Raw genomic sequence first — 10,070 nt, 5'->3', positions numbered from 1 at the left:
TCCGCTGTATAGAAAACTGTGGTTTCCATAGTTTCCCACAGCAGCAGACGCACACAATGACGTCCGCTGGCGCATCATAAACACGTCGGATAGTGAAAGTGCATTCGGATTCTCTAAAGTACCGCATCTCTTCTCCTAAGTCCTTTTGAATTCTCCTATCCACTATCCCTTAACCCCGTGACGTTTCACTCAGAGGTCAAGGAATAGACGATAGGGTTAGAACTTAGGAGCTGATTTTTAAACTATCCGACTGCAGCCGAATAGTCCATTTAGCTTAGGAACCTTCCTAAAGGATGAAATGACCCGGAAGTCCCTCAGTGGCAGCCATGATAAGTGCCGTTCGAATTCTCTAGAATGATGAGAATGATAGGAAAGGAGGTTTCAAACTTCCTTTATAACCTCCTTTAGCTTAGGAACCACTGGACCTCCCTAACTGACAGGAGAAGCGAAAATGCTGCCCCACAATGCCTTGCAGCCGCAGCATTTGCCGTCACTCAACAGTCGGCCGTTCACGGAAACAACCGATTATGACCGAGAAATGATATCATGAAAGTTACGGTGCTTATTAAGCATTTTAAAACATAGGTGGTAAGTTGCCAAAGTGCTTTGTTTTGAACGTTCATCAGTATTATAATCAAAAAGAAATATGAACGTTAGTTTTTACTGAAATTATCAAATAAAGTCAACATTTCACAGTCTTTACTGAGCTGTGTGGAGTTTGTTCAACTTTTAAAAGATGTTTGAATGGTGATATACACAGTGATAGATGTTAAGGACTAACGTTATAATAAATACATTTGTATTGATTTTTAAGATCTTTAGTTAGTCATGTCAGGCCTTCTGGCTGCCCTATGAGACCGGTGGTTGGCTGGGTGAGGTCTGTTCACGCATTCCGGATTGTTTGGGCAGCGAGCCGTCGGCCATATCGTCCTGCAAACCTGTAGAAGACTGCCTAAGTTTACTAATTGTCTTCTTGGGACTTCCACTTCGCAACCTGTCTCTGACATCCACCGTTATATAAAACGTGGCCTTAAGTTTGCTGGTGGGTTCACTCCAAATAATGGTTGGTTGGTTGGGTTTTTACACCCCTACCCAGGCAAACATGGCATGCAGATTCTTGGAGCAGACACCAAAGAGGCTTCTCAATACTCGAATTTCCCCTCCTCGACTCGGGAACCGAGGAGAGAGGAGCCACAGGGCTCAGTGCTCGGACCTATTTTGTTCACATTATATATGCTTCCGTTAGACAATATTATAAGGAATCATTCTGTACATTTTCATTGTTATGCGGATATATGCTATATTTATCAATCAAGCCTGATGAAATTAATCATCTAAATAAAATTCAAAACTGCCTCAAGGACTTAAAAACGTGGATGACCTTAAACTTTTTGATGTTAAACACGACCAAAACTGAAGTTATTGTACTTGGCCCGAAGAATCTACGAAACAAATTATCTAAATATATACTAACTATGGATGGCATTAATTCGGCCTCCAGTGAGACTGTAAGGAATCTTGGTGTTATATTTGATCAGGATTTATCCTTTAACGCCCACATAAAATCAATTTCATGGACCGCCTACTTCCATCTACGTAACATTGCAAAAATCAGGCATATCTTGCCTCAAAACGATGCAGAGAAACTAGTCCATGCATTTGTTACTTCAAGGCTGGATTATTGTAACTCCTTATTATCACGGTGTACCAAGAAGTCAGTCAAGTCGCTTCAGCGGATTCAAAATGCTGCAGCTCGTGTACTAACCAGAGTTAAGAGGAAAAGGGAACATTACTCCTGTTCTGGCTGCCTTACACTGGCTCCCTATAGAACACAGGATAGAATTTAAAATTCTTCTTCTCGCCTACAAAGCCCTTAATGGGCAGGCGCCATCTTACCTTAAAGAACTCATTATACCCTACTGTCCTACTAGGGCATTGCGTTCCAAGAATGCAGGGTTGTTGGTTGTTCCTAGAGTCTCTAAAAGTACAATGGGAGCCAGATCCTTTTCTTATCAAGCTCCACTTTGTGGAATCAGCTTCCAGTTTGTGTTCGGGCGGCAGACACCCTATCCGTTTTTAAGAGTGTGCTTAAGACCTTCCTTTTTGATAAAGCTTATAGTTAGGGCTGATTAGATTCAGCCCCTAGTTTTGCCGATATAGGCTTAGTTTGTCGGGGGACATCTTACTTCTTCCTTCTCTCTGTCTATACCTGTGTACTCTCATGTTCCGATTAACCCAGCTTCCCCAAATGTCTTTTTTTTGGTGTCTATATACGCTGGGATCCGGAGTCATGGATGATCCTGCGGTCCTGTATCGCAAGCCCTGGATCTTGAGTCGTGGCCGTGGTCCTGGATGGATATCCTCGTGGATTCATCTTCCTATTATACACACATGCATTTCCAAACATTTGGACTACCTATGTTGCAGGCGGTTAGAGAAATGAGGGCTGAAGTCGAATAGTCCATTTAGCTTAGGAACCTTCCTAAAGGAGTGAAATGACCCGGAAGTCCCTCAGTGGCAGCCATGATAAGTGCCGTTCTAATTCTCTAGAATGATGAGAATGATAGGAAAGGAGGTTTCAAACTTCCTTTATAACCTCCTTTAGCTTAGGAACCACTGGACCTCCCTAACCGACAGGAGAAGCGAAAATGCTGCCCCACAATGCCTTGCAGCCGCAGCATTTGCCGTCACTCAACAGTCGGCCGTTCACGGAAACAACCGATTATGACCGAGAAATGATATCATGAAAGTTACGGTGCTTATTAAGCATTTTAAAACATAGGTGGTAAGTTGCCAAAGTGCTTTGTTTTGCACGTTCATCAGTATTATAATCAAAAAGAGAAATATGAACGTTAGTTTTCACTGAAATTATCAAATAAAGTCAACATTTCAGTCTTTACTGAGCTGTGTGGGGTTTGTTCAACTTTTAAAAGATGTTTGAATGGTGATATACACAGTGATAGATGTTAAGGACTAACATTTATAATAAATACATCTGTATTGATTGTAAGATCTTTAGTTCATACAATCATACGTATTGGGATCATTTGTATTAATGTGGACCGGAGGGAGAGGGTGACGAGCATAAGTTTCACTTTCCTTTTTTATTTCAATTCCAACTTTGGTCAGAGAAACCTCTGTCGTCCACGTTCATAAAGCAAAGCAGCAGCATCAGAGCACGGTGCAGAGTCTCTAGATGAGTTTACAGTAGTCCCTCGTTCTTACTAAACATCCATGTTGTAGTCCGCTGTATAGAAAACGGTGGTTTCCATAGTTTCCCCACAGCAGCAGACGCACACAATGACGTCCGCTGGCGCATCATAAACACGTCGGATAGTGAAAGTGCATTCGGATTCTCTAAAGTACCGCAGTCTCTTCTCCTAAATCCTTTTGAATTCTCCTATCCACTATCCCTTAACCCCGTGACGTTTCACTCAGAGGTCAAGGAATAGACGATCGGGTTAGAACTTAGGAGCTGATTTTTAAACTATCCGACTGCAGCCGAGAATTCCTCTTCTCTGAGCGGTCATTTTAAAGAGACGTCCATTAATGTTGACAGGAGGCACAGCAGCCCTCTGTCTGATGGACAGATGTGTTCATGATGACTTATATATTTACGTTTAATTCATTGACAGTGCGGTATAATGAGACACACATATATTTATATAAATATATTCAATTTAAAGTATGAGAGCACTCTCATAAAACACAATCAGAGACTGGATATATCCCCCCCCATTACACGGTCTCACTATGGTCTATATGTTGCAGTCTTAAAGCATCCATTGAAGGAATTTAATGCATACAAGCAGGAAAAGAAAAAGTTAGACTCGAGGTGTGAGAAGGGTATTTTTGTAGGGTATGATAAAACAGCCCAGCATACCTAGTCTACAACCCTACAGTGTCTACAGTGTTCGAAAACACAGGCAAGTGAATTTTGTCACAAAAAGTATAGTCGAGCGACATACACAGACTGATTTTGAGGCAAGTGATGACGATTTTTATGAGAAAGGGTTTGTATCCACCAAGCCAGAAACCAGGGGACTGACTCGTGTCCACAAGAGACACAGGAGGCTGGAACTGAGACAGATGACACAACACTCGGACAGGAAAGGGAGCAGAAGGTCAGAATGGAAGCTATCCCCAAAGAGAAAGGAAGAGACCTCAGTATTTAGAGGACTACGAATGTAAAGTACAGTGTGAGGACCAGAAGTATGTAAACTGCAACAGAGTAATGTGTAATGTACCAAACACCTTTAAAGAGGCCATACAGTCAGCCAGAGTCAAAACTCTGGACTGATTCTATGCCGGGAGGAAATTAATTCTCTTAAGGAAAATGACACATTCACCACACTACCAGAGGGCAAAAATGCAGTGGGGGGGTAGATGGTAGGGGTGTTGAAAATAATCGTTTCTACGATGCATTGCGATTGCGGACGATTCGGTATCGATGCAGTGACGGAAGATAATCGATTATAGCGTAGTAACGTTGCTTCCTGATTTTCCGGCCGCGGGTTTTTTTCTGTCACTTTAATATCAAATCGGTCGGTGACGCAGAGATCAGGGAACAGACGTGACAGCGGCACAGCAACACCAAACGCGGAGCAGTCTGCTTTATCCACCAACACAAGAACACCAGTCCAGAAACCAACAGCAGAAGGACCCGCTCTGAATCACTCTGTGTCGCTGCGGCTCAGAGACACAGGGATTTATGTTTTTCAAAAATAATCGCGTTACAATCATGTCAGGTTTTTGGTGGATTTAACTAAGTCTTGGATTGCAGAGTATTAATGTCCTCTAGCAATTTTCAGACGATATATATGTGAGTAAAGTTTGTGATGGGCAGGAGGAAAAAAAGCTTCCGCGATCACCGTCTCCCCTCCGTTCCTCCAAACCCCGCCCTGAAAATAATGAGTGACAGGCTGATGGTGACCCAATAGAAACTTTATTATTCACTTAATCACTGAGATATAATGAAGCTAACTTAATCTCATACATTCATGGGATTTATGTAACAGTAAGACAGAGAATGTAAGTGTGCACCCACATGCAGTATTTTTGTTTGTATATGCTATTGTAAATACTCCTGTTGTCTGCTGTGTTCAAACTCAAGTCCGTGTGTGATGCCACATTCAGGACGTTCAGTGTTTTTAACAGAAGACTGTTGCTAGAAGCTGCAGCTAGACTGCAGAAGCATTAGTTTTTTGTTTTTGAGGAAGGAACAACTTCAACACACAGATATAGGGAGGCTAGACCTATACAATTCATTTATTTTGGTTTATAAATTAATGTCAAGCCATTTATGTTATTGATTTCTGAAGCACTTTCTAAATAATAAAAAGAGAGTTCATATGTATTTACTGCATGTATGCATTGATGAAAAAATAAAACATGTGCAGTAATATAGAAAATTGAGGATGCAACGCATTGGTATGAATCGTGATGCATCGGGATATCGAATTGAATTGAAGACAGGATAATCGTAATCGAATCGTGAGACCAGTGAAGATGCACAGCCCAGATGGGTCTATCCAATCAAAGAAAACACAGAAAAGACTGAGATATATAAAGCCAGATATGTTGCAAAGGGATATAGTCAAGTGGCAGGAATAGAGTATAAGGAGACATTTTACCCGACTGCAAACATGACATCAGTAAGAAGAAGCTTGATGCAACTGGCAGCTCAACATGACTTACACCTACATCAGATGGATGTTAAAACTGCGTATTTACATGCTCCAATTGATTGTGAGCTGTATGTACAGCAACCTGAAGGTTTTGAGGTCAAGTCAGACACAGATGAAAAGCTAGTCTGCAAGCTGAATAAATCACTGTATGGGTTAACAATACAATCTGGAAGAAACTGGAATAAAATGTTGCATGATCATCTCTGTGAGAACGGTTTTGCACAAAACCCAGCTGATCACTGTGTCTACAGTAAAGGAATAGAAAATGAGAGGATCATTCTGATTATTTGGGTGGGTGACTTGGTTATCACAGCTAATGATATTCACACAATTAATACTGTGAAAGAAATGTTGAGCACGAAATTCAAAATGAAGGATCTTGGGAAACTTAAACATTTCCTAGACATTGACTTTACTCAGGAAAAAGGAGAAATAAAGATAGGTCAAAAGAAATTCATTACAAAAAATACTGGAAAAGTTTGGTATGAATGACTGTAAGCCAAGGTCCACCCCGTGTGAACAGAAACACAACTTTAATGATGATGGTGATGCTGTTGATGCAACACAATACCGTGAAGTGGTAGGCAGCTTAATATATTTATGACATCTACACGGCCTCATCTAAGTTGGATAGTCAGTAAACTGTCACAGTATTTTTCAGAGCCAAAGCAACAACACTGGTTAACTGCTAAACATGTATTGAGGTACTTAAAGGGCAGAATTAATCAGGAGCTATGTTTTAAACAAGATGAAAAAACTGAAACTTGTTGCCTACTGTGATGCGGATTGGGCAACAGACCAAAATGACAGACGGAGACAGGGTACTGTTTTAGTCGAACTAGCAATGGGCCTGTTATTTCTTGGAGATCAAAGAAACAGCAAACAGTAGCTTTGTCGACATGTGAGGCAGAGTACATGGCACTGGCTGCCACAGCACAAAAGAGTTTGTATCTTGTGCAGCTAATAGAGAGCATGGACAGTGAGGGTCAATATACTCCTGCGAAAATCTTTGAAGATAACCAGGGTGCAATTGCTCTATCCAAGAACCCAGTATGTCATCAACGATGTAAACATGTGGATATCAAGTATCATTTTGTTCGAACTGTACTGAGTGATAACATGATAACCATTGACTATTGCCCTACAGCTGATATGGTTGCTGATATTTTTCACTAAGCCTGCAACAAAGGTCAAAAGTGAGAAATGTGTATAAAGTATTTGTTTGGAATGGAATGTAAATAACCCCAGCAATTTTAAAACACTGTTATTGTGCAAGTGAGTGAGTAAGGTGTTTACATTTGAATTCATGCTGAGAAATTGTGCAGTATAAGAGTAAGTGGGGGTGTTGAATTATAATATATGAATTTGTTTATGTAATACTCTTATACTAATCACTTCCTGTATTCCCGTGATAAAAGGGACACGCGCAATAAAACGTGTCACTTCCGGTTGAAGCAAAGCAGACGGTGTATGTGTGTATTTATTCCTCTGTCACGTTAAACTATGTTCACGATATTCCTGCCCTAAGATCATGGCATCGATAACAATCATTATGTAAATAATTAGAACACGTCTAATGCAATTAGATACAATTTAACAGCTGCACCTCGGTCACCTCCGAACAACCACTACGTTAAATGAATAACCTTCTAGCTTCATGCTGTTAAGAGTTATTGCACGGCTTGTTGTTACGCTGCATTAGCTTTGAGCTTGGTGTAACGTTACCTAATAAAACTGGCAACCGTATACCTGAACGTTATATCAGCCATCCTCCCATTTTAACGCTAGCTAACGTAATGCTTATCAGTTTCGGGTGCAACTAGCAAACATACAAATAATGTATTATAACAACACTGGTGTTTTGTCAAAGAACATGTGAATTTGTTCTTCCCTGATTAAGTAAAGTAGATCACATGTAGTGCACAGCTTTAGCACAACAGCAGCTAGCTAGCATTAGCAACACCACCTACTGTTATGATTTGAGAACACTAGCTAGCACCAAGCTAAACAACGTCCGGGTAACGAACATCACACTGCCCCCAGCCTAAATACAGAAACTAACAAGGTGACATTTGTGTTATTTTAACAAGGTAGATTACTGAGGATACAAATCGTATCAAACTGCTCTGTGTTACCTTGGTTTGCAGAGGGCTTTCGGTCCATGATAAACTGGTTTGTCTCGCTTTGTTGGACCGTCGGCGGGTGCTTCTCGGCAGCTCCGAGCAGGATGTCGTAGTGGTTGTTTGAGACCTGAGTCTCATTTTACTTCTTTAAATGGAACTGTTTAACGTAGAAAACATCAAACTCGTCCACTGTGATTAAGCTTTCTAGTCCGATCGCTTTGCCCCCTTCTTTATTTCCCCCTGCAGTCCGGGTTCAGGGTGTAGCTCCGCCCCGTGTCTTCTCGATCAGCAGCGTGTTCAAATCTGCCGGGTGCGATAGGTTCAGCACTGCGGGCAGCGGAACTGGGCGGTGCTTACGAAAGCTCCAGGCTGAAGTCGAAGGCTGCAGTCGAATAGTCCATTTAGCTTAGGAACCTTCCGAACGGAGTGAAGTGACCCGGTAGTCCCTCAGTGGCAGCCATGATAAGTGCCGTTCGAATTCTCTCGAATGAAAGGAAAGGAGGTTTCAAACTTCCTTTATAACCTCCTTAAGTTTAGGAACCACTGGACCTCCCTAACCGAAAGGAGAGGAGAAAATGCTGCCCCACAATGCCTTGCAGCCGCAGCATTTGCGTCACACAACAGTCGGTCGTTCACGGAAACAACGATTATGTCGGAGAAATTATATCATGAAAGTTACGGTGCTTATTAAGCATTTTAAAACGTATGTGGTAAGTTGCCAAAGTGCTTTGTTTTGAAAGTTCATCAGTATTATAATATGAACGTTAGTTTTGACTGAAATGATCAAATAAAGTCAACATTTCACTGAGCTGTGTGGGGTTTGTTCAACTTTTAAAATATGTTTTAATGGTGATGTACACAGTGATAGGTGTTAAGGACTAACGTTTATAATAAATACATTTGTATTGATTTTAAGATCTTTTCATAGTTCATACAATCATACGTATTAGGATCATTTGTATTAATGTGGACCGGAGGGAGAGGGTGACGAGCAATTATAAGTTTCACTTTCATTTTTTATTTCAATTCCAACCTTGGTCATAAAGAATATGTTTCTCTGTTGTCCACGTTCATAAAGAAAAGCAGCAGCATGAGCACGGTGCAGAGTCTCTAGCTTAGGAACCTTCCTAACCAAGCGAAATGACCCGGAAGTACGTCAGTGGCAGCCATGTTAAGTGCCGTTCCAATTCTCCAAATGAAAGGAAAGGTGGGCTGAAGTCGAAGGCTGAAGTCGAATAGTCCATTTAGCTTAGGAACCTTCCTAAAGGAGTGAAATGACCCGGAAGTCCCTCAGTGGCAGCCATGATAAGTGCCGTTCGAATTCTCTAGAATGATGAGAATGATAGGAAAGGAGGTTTCAAACTTCCTTTATAACCTCCTTTAGCTTAGGAACCACTGGACCTCCCTAACCGGCAGGAGAAGCGAAAATGCTGCCCCACAATGCCTTGCAGCCGCAGCATTTGCCGTCACTCAACAGTCGGCCGTTCACGGAAACAACCGATTATGACCGAGAAATTATATCATGAAAGTTACGGTGCTTATTAAGCATTTTAAAACATAGGTGGTACGTTGCCAAAGTGCTTTGTTTTGAACGTTCATCAGTATTATAATCAAAAAGAGAAATATGTAGTTTTCACTGAAATTATCAAATAAAGTCAACATTTCAGTCTTTACTGAGCTGTGTGGGGTTTGTTCAACTTTTAAAAGATGTTTGAATGGTGATATACACAGTGATAGATGTTAAGGACTAACGTTTATAATAAATACATCTGTATTGATTTTAAGATCTTTAGTTCATACAATCATACGTATTGGGATCATTTCTATTAATGTGGACCGGAGGGAGAGGGTGACGAGCATAAGTTTCACTTTCCTTTTTTATTTCAATTCCAACTTTGGTCATGAAGAATATGTTTCTCTGTTGTCCACGTTCATAAAGCAAAGCAGCAGCATCAGAGCACGATGCAGAGTCTCTAGATGAGTTTACAGGAGTCCCTCGTTCTTATTAAACATCCATGTTGTAGTCCGCTGTATAGAAAACTGTGGTTTCCATAGTTTCCACACAGCAGCAGACGCACACAATGACGTCCGCTGGCGCATCATAAACACGTCGGATAGTGAAAGTGCATTCGGATTCTCTAAAGTACCGCAATCTCTTCTCCTAAGTCCTTTTGAATTCTCCTATCCACTATCCCTTAACCCCGTGACGTTTCACTCAGAGGTCAAGGAATAGACGATAGGGTTAGAACTTAGGAGCTGA

Source organism: Pseudochaenichthys georgianus, chromosome 4, assembly GCF_902827115.2.
Source record: "Pseudochaenichthys georgianus chromosome 4, fPseGeo1.2, whole genome shotgun sequence".
NCBI classification, from domain to species: Eukaryota; Metazoa; Chordata; class Actinopteri; order Perciformes; family Channichthyidae; genus Pseudochaenichthys; species Pseudochaenichthys georgianus.
The sequence above is the reverse complement of the archived record's forward strand: the minus strand, read 5'-3'. Positions refer to the sequence as shown.